The sequence below is a fragment of the Mobula birostris genome, chromosome X (genome assembly GCF_030028105.1).
Source record: "Mobula birostris isolate sMobBir1 chromosome X, sMobBir1.hap1, whole genome shotgun sequence".
Lineage (NCBI taxonomy): Eukaryota > Metazoa > Chordata > Chondrichthyes > Myliobatiformes > Myliobatidae > Mobula > Mobula birostris.
In genome coordinates this window covers 16,481,543-16,489,234 of record NC_092402.1, presented here as the reverse complement: position 1 = coordinate 16,489,234, position 7,692 = coordinate 16,481,543, and the positions used below count along the sequence as shown (strand labels likewise).

The following is a 7,692-nucleotide window of genomic DNA, read 5'->3' as shown; positions in this document are numbered from 1 at the left end:
GATTATTAACCAATTTAAATGGCAGGTTCCGATATAAGGGAACTTGCTTATTAATAGGGAAAAGTTCACTCTTATTGAGATTTAACTTATAACCTGAAAAAAGACTAAATTGTGCTAATAAATCTAAAGCTGCAGGGGTAGATTTTTGAGGATTAGAAATATATAAAAGTAAGTCATCCGCATAAAGTGATACTTTATGAGACTTTAAACCACGAGTTATACCAATAATGTTAGGAGATTCTCGAATAGCAATTACAGGAGGTTCTAATGCTATATCAAATAATAAAGGACTAAGAGGACAACCTTGTCTGGTACCTCGAAAAAGAGGAAAAAAGGGTGAATTTAAAGTGTTAGTACGAACTGAGGCCGTGGAAGAATGATATAACAATTTGATCCAGGATATAAATTTCGGGCTGAAGTTAAACATTTCAAGCACCTTAAATAAGTAAGGCCATTCGACCCTGTCAAAGGCTTTTTCAGCGTCTAGGGAAATGACGCGTTCAGGATCGTTTTGTGACGGGGTATAGGCAATGTTTAAAAGTGTACAAATATTATAAAAAGAATAATGATTCTTAATAAAACCCGTTTGGTCTTCCGAAATAATATAAGGAAGTGCTTTTTCTAGTCCGTTTGCTAATAATTTAGAAAAAATTTTTGAATCAACATTTAACAAGGATATTGGTTTATAAGATGCACATTGAGCGGGGTCTTTATCCTTCTTTAATATTAAAGAAATCGATGCTCTATAAAAGGATTCGGGTAGTTTACCAAGTTTTAATGAGGCCTCCAGAACCCTGAATAGCCAAGGGATTAATGAGGGTGCGAAATATTTTTAAAAATTCCACGGTAAACCCATCAGGACCAGGAGCTTTCCCCGAGTTCATAGAAAAAATAACATTCTTAATCTCATCAGTGGTAAAGGAAGTGTCTAACATAGAACATATATCGTGTGAAATCTTAGGAAAGTCTAGGTTATCTAAAAAGTCACACATATGTTTAGAATCTCGTGGAAACTCTGATTGGGATAAAGAGGAATAAAAGTCAAAAAAGGATTGATTAATCTCAGCTTGATCAAATGTCAGTTGATCTTTTTGATTATAAATCTGATTAATTTGGAAATTTAGTAGTTAGTCTTCAACTGATTAGCCAACAGTTTACCAACTTTGTCACTATGTATATAAAATTTGCTTCTTGTTTTCATTAATTGATTTGCAATAGAGGACGAAAGTAATAAACTGTGTTCCATTTGATGTTCAGTTCTTTGTTTATACAACTTCTCAGAGGGAGCTGTAGCATATTTCTTATCAATTTCCTTAATCTTGTCCAGAAGTACCAGCTCCTCCTCCTCCAACCTTTTCCTCAGAGCAGTAGAGTACGGAATGATTTGAGCACGAATATAAGCTTTAAAGGTATCCCAAAGGGTGTTCATGGATATATCCTCTGTACAGTTAATTGTAAAAAACAGATCAATCTGTTCATTCATAAAGTTGACAAAATCCAAGTCCTGAAGCAACAGCGAATTAAAACGCCATTGTCTATTATTTTGTGTATTGGCCAATATTTTAATAGAAAGCTTAAGTGGAGCATGGTCCGAAATGGTTATTGAGTCATATTCACATTTAACCACTGAAGAAATAAGACGAGAGTCAATAAAAAAATCAATTCTTGAATAAGAGTGATGAACATGTGAAAAATTAGAGAAGTCTTTTTCGTAGGGATGCAAAAACCGCCAAATGTCCGTCAACCCTGAATCTGAGAGAAATGAATTAATCAAGGTTGCGGATTTATTGGGTAGGGTCCGTATAGGAGCCGAACGGTCCAATATTGGGGATAAACAAGTATTAAGATCTCCGCCCCAGATTAGTGAAAACTCATTCAAATTCGGGAACAAATTAAATAATGATTTATAAAATTCCGGAGAGTCCAAGTTTGGGGCATAGATGTTAACCAAAACTACCTTTTTATTGAAGAGTAAACCACTAACTATTAAAAATCTACCATTCGGATCAGAAATAATATCATGTTGCACAAAAGTGATTGAGGAATCTATAAAGATAGAAACACCTCTAATTTTAGCGTTGGAATGACAGTGTTAATCCTTCCAGAACTTAAAAAAATATAATCTGTCCCCCCTCCGCACATGGGTCTCTTGTAAAAATAGAATATGTGCTTTAAGTCTCTGGAATACTTTAAAGATTTTTTTCCTTTTAATTGGATGATTAAGACCATTAGTATTCCAAGAGACAAAATTAATAGTAGATTCCATAATCCCTAAAGTCAACCCTCAAATAAAGGAGGATTGACAATAGGTTGGACCCACGAACCCGGAAAGGGAACGGAGTAAACATGAGATATCGAGAAAGAGGACGTGACAAATATTTCAATAATATAAGTAGCCCAAGAAGAAAGAAAAACTAAAAAGTGAAGACCCCCCCACCCCCCCACCCCATAACCCCAAAGCTAAATCTAAGATAGACTAGTCAGAAAGAAGCAAGCACTAGATCTACCCCAATGACTTCCGATAGATGCTCATTAAAAAAAGTATAAATATAGAAAGATCAGCTAAAGTTATGAAACAGTAAAAGAATAAAAAAGTACACCGATTAAAACGATATAATACAAAGAAAAAACGGCTATATATAAAGAAAACTGTTAACCTACAACATACCGTATAATTAAGATGAAATATCAGCATAAACTAGCCAAAAAAAACTACAAAAACTACATAAAAGACTACAAAGTTTAAGGCCTCCAGGTATGTGCGTAAAGTGATGCTGTGGGAATGGCCACCCAGAATCCCCAGGGAAGAAGAAAGGAATGACACAGTTTAAAAAAGAGTTTGGCAACCATATTAATTAAACCGAAAAAAACATTTCTGCCCTCATGTAGAGCAAAAAAAGGAAATTAAACCCAACAGATTAACAGTCTCCAATCGAACAGAGATGATTTAATAGTGCGATTAGGATGCTGAAGGCAATTGTTGATCCAGGTAACTCTGGGCTTCCGACGGAGAGTCGAAAAAACGGGAAGAGCCATCAGACAATCGAATCCTCAAACTTGCAGGATAAAGCAACACTGGTTTTAAATCCATCTTGTAGAAATCCGACATCACAGATCTGTAACGAACACGTTGATCTCCCCCAATCGAAAGCGGAGATCCGAGAAATCAATATAGCCTTTAGGTCGAGCGAAGCGAAGCAGCTTCTCCTTGTCTTGAAATTAATGAAATCGTAAAATAACAACCCAAGGCTTATCTGAGTTAGGCGACTATAATGGGACTCCGTGAGGCCTGTCCAATAGTGGTAGTTGATCAGGAAATAAGGTGGGAAATGAATCTTTTAAAAGTGGAGAGAAAAGCTTTATAGGGTCATCAGATTCGGCAGTTTCACGAATACCAATATTCGAATGTTTTGACGTCGCATTCTGCATTCTAAATCAGAATTTTTAAAGGTAAGAAAATCAAGTTTTTTCTTCATTGTAGTAATTGTTTCTTCAATCTTTCCCATCTTGAGTTCATTCTGTTGCGTGGAAACTTGGAGATTAGATATAGCAGTCTGATGTTCCGTGATAGATGTTTTCATTTTATCAATTTCATCGATGATTTTCTCCAGCTTAGATGAAATTTCCGCACGAATCAGATCCGATATAGCTTGCATAGTTACCGACGGTTCAATCGAAGGAGGGTCGGTGGCTTTCGGTCTAACCGGAGGTTTGCCGTCTTTCCTGTTCTTAGACATACCGGACCTTAAAAACATCCAAATATATAATAGCAATCCGCTGCAAGGTATTGCAAAAGTCGGCGTCTTAAAAGTTAGCCTAAATAAAGTTGATCATAGGATAAAGCTCAGAGGTGATGGAGCGAGTCAAGAACACAACTTCACTCCATGAGGTCTACCGGAATTCTCTCTTCATGTCCCTCCGAACCAAGACCCCAGATCACACCAGTGTCAGGCACACTTAAAAAAACTCGCTCCCCAGATTGGATGGCTCACATTCCAAAGCAACTGTTATCTCCAACCATAACCCAAACACTGCTCCTACAGAAACACTATTACATTAACAGTGAAACCTCTATCAGGGTGTTACATTGAGATTGGACAACATCTGTTGAGACTGCAGGGTTGTACATCAATTTCATATGGGTCCCTGCCCTTGTTGGGGTTGAAGGAAACAAGGTGTCAGACCCTCTAGCCAAGCAATGACTTAAAATTAAGGAAGTAAATGTGCCTTTGCATAAAGGGGAAGCAAAAGCCATGAAATTAGGAGAGGCAGTAGGGGCCATGAAAAGGCCTTGGCGAGCAGGATTAAAGATAACCCCAAGGCATTCTACAAGTCTGTGAAGAGCAAGAGGATAAGACATAAGAGAATAGGACCAATCAAGTGTGACAGTGGAAAAGTGTGTATGGAACCAGAGGAGATAGCTGAGGTACTTTATGAATACTTTGCTTCAGTATTCACTCCGGAAAAGGATCTTGGCAATTGTAGGGTTCACTTACAGCGGATTGAAAAGCTTGAGTATATAGACATTAAGAAAGAGGATGTGCTTGTAAACTTAAATTTTGCCGGACCAAATAATCACACCACACACAAGTCTTTACTTTAACCTTTTAACTAGTTTATTGTTTGAGCTCAACCGGCGAGAAAACTCAAAGCCCAACATCAAAGAGACAGAGTTTCTACCTGTCTCTCTGGCAGCTCAAACAAGTTTCTGATTAACAAGCTGGAATGCTACAATTTATAGGACTAACAGACAAAGAACACTTAGTTACCATGATATTCCCACCAAGTCAGTTAAAGCAAACTTAATTAGATAAGAGAGTACACTAAATCACGGGTTTTAATTAGAGACATATTCTTGCCTTATCAGTAAAACTTGAATAGACAAAAGGTGGGAGCATAGATCAATATGTGAACTCATAAGACATGATGTATGCAGCATGTGTGAATACAGCCCACAGATCATTCTCAAAGGGACAGCTGTGAGTCATTAAAACAAAAACACTGAAGGCCGTTTTTTTTTCCAGTCAAGGACAGTCTCTCCAACTTTTCATAGAACAGAGCATATACAAGCTGGCACCTAATTTTAACCTGCCATTTACCAGAATCAGAGAATCATTTCTTACTTTCCCAACACCCTTAACCTTCATCATTCCCTCCTTTTTATCATTACACAATAACCTTTCAGAACAGATTGTCGCTTCTACAACATGATATGAAACATGGCCACAAGCACCATAGGATACAGATAATAATCAAAGTTAATACAGTCAGACTTCAGACATGCATAAACACCACTATCAATCCACATATTTTCCTTTAATCCAAGAGAGTCCTTCTGCTGGGTTCCTTCAGTGAGACGTTTGCAGTCTGTTCGATGTATCCTCCGAGAGTGCCCCTCCACAAGTGCACTGGGTGGCTTACAGTATACAGGGGCCAGTGTTCCAATATGGCAGATTAGTTCATCAAGGAGCATTGGCTCAATAAGATCAGTTTCTTCTGAAATTAGAGGTTTATCTGCTCTTGTGTCTCAGTTGTTGTATTTTTAAGATAGTTTCACAATAGCAGTCAAAAGTTGTAGTTGAACCCGTGTGCTCTCATCATGGAATCCTTCCAGGAAGCTCTCTAATAGCTCATCAGCATTGTCAATTCTTTCAGCATACTCTCCAGCTATCCGTATCATTGCTGCTCTTGCTTCTGGTTCATCCAATGAGTCCAGGTTTTCACAAAGTGTTGCATTAACACTTTCATACTTGTTTGGCTATTTACAGAAAATGTCCTTTATTACTACAATAGCTTCTTGGACGACGTAGTTTACTTTTGTCTGAATGAGGTCAAGTAGCGTACTCACGCAGCATTCTGCTGATTGCTCAACTTTGATTGCACATCATCCAATTGCACGCACAGCTTTTCATACAAAGTCAACATCTGCTTCAGTGGCATACTCCTTCAATTCTGCCAAAACCTGTGCAATGTTGGCTTGAGAAGCCAATCGAATCACAATATCTGGTTTTTCCAGTTTCACATATATCTTTACAAAGAAAACCTTCATTTCATGCTTAGGAATCTCAGAACTTTTCTGTACAACGAGGCTGATGTTCCGGAGGGCAACATATTGGAGTTCTGGTTCTGCAGACAACAGCGTTACCAGTGGGGGAGCCGGTTTCTTCAACAAAGTGCCATAGTAATCCAAGTCCTTTGAAAGCATTTCCATGAATTTCATCAGAACCTTTACAGCCAACAGGACAACAGTTGAGTTGACGTGAGATAAACGTGGCATCACACGCTCACAGATGCCTTGAGCTTCTCGGTCATCCTTTGGGCTACAATTGGCCAAACAATCAAGGATAAATATCTGGCCCCATTCAGTACATTCATTTAAGGCTATTAAAAGCTTGTTGATGTCGAAAATTGAGGTCTAACAAGTTGCTGTTTGGGTGAGGTTGTGCGATCTCTGACAGAGCAGCCACAGCATTTGCAACGACCATTGGAATAGAGTCAGATATCAGATCCTTTAGAGTGTCCAGCAATCCCTGATCTTCTACCAGCTGTGCATTGATGTCATGTAGCGTGGCTTCACAGACAGCAGCAGTTTTTCAAACATAACGGTCTTCATCCTTCAGACATTTTCCACAGGGGCTCATACTTTTAATTCTCAATAATTTTATCCTCACGGATGCAGCCTATTATTCTCACGGCTAGCACCCTGATAAATGGATTGGGATCTTCACAGTCCTTAACAAAAGTGTTGACAGCCATAATTGCCATATCTGGTTGGCTCTTTGCATAGTTCATTAGATAGAGGTACAGCAGCTTCTTCAACTCCAAATCGTCTGTCTGCATGTAGTTTATGACATCAGGAAAGAGGGCACTGACATTTCTGCCACCGGTCATTGACGTAATCCCTTTCTTCACTGCTTCTTTCTTTTTCTCCTGCTTGTCACTATTGAATTCTGCTTTGACTTCGAAGATTTCTCCTTTCTTGGTTGTTGTGAAATATTTAGAATCAGTCATGGCGAGTGTGGACCTCTCCACCAAGGTCCAAGTTTCCCTGGACCCCAATTCTTGATCAGGACAAAATCTCCAGGCTCACTTGTGGGGTAGTCACCTTTAGGCTGGGTTTCATCTTCCCGATAGGCCCGTCGTACCTGTAAGTGCAAGCTTAGGAAAGTTTTAGTTAATTTGCATAAATATTTTCCCATCTCCTCCCCCAAGGTATGCATGTCTAATTTTGCAGGTAAGCTGTCAGGGAGGAGCGGCAAACAAGGTCAGGGTCCCGTAGGGTTCTCAAAGGCTTCCCGTAGATAATTTCTGCAGATGATAACCCCATCTTACTTGCTGGCATGATTCTCATGTGGAATAGGGCTCAGGGTAAAACCTTCAACCAGGTCAATCCAGTTTCTTGTGTAAGTTTGGCCAACTTATCTTTCAAGGTACTCGAGGTAGCTGTAGAGCGGTGAGTAAGTTGTTTACAAAGGTAGCATCATTAATTGGGGGGATGGGGCGGTGTGCAGAGGAAGTCAGGAATCCCCAAAGTTCCATAGCCAGGTGATAAGGGGCATAATATAAAAGTCCGCACTTTAATCTGTTTGAGATTTCTTTTCCACAGGCTTTTTCATTTTAAAATTCGAAACGTTAATCAAAGAGGATTCTAGCTTAGGCTTGTACTTTTGGCTCCTCCACTGAAGCCCTCAT

The 7,692-nt window shown here is 39.0% G+C and overlaps 1 pseudogene; it reads right to left on the bottom strand.

The window, feature by feature from the left end:
- Positions 1-5,200: 5,200 nt before the first annotated feature.
- LOC140191491 (AP-1 complex subunit beta-1-like) lies at positions 5,201-7,011 on the bottom strand (annotated as a pseudogene).
- Positions 7,012-7,692: the final 681 nt, after the last annotated feature.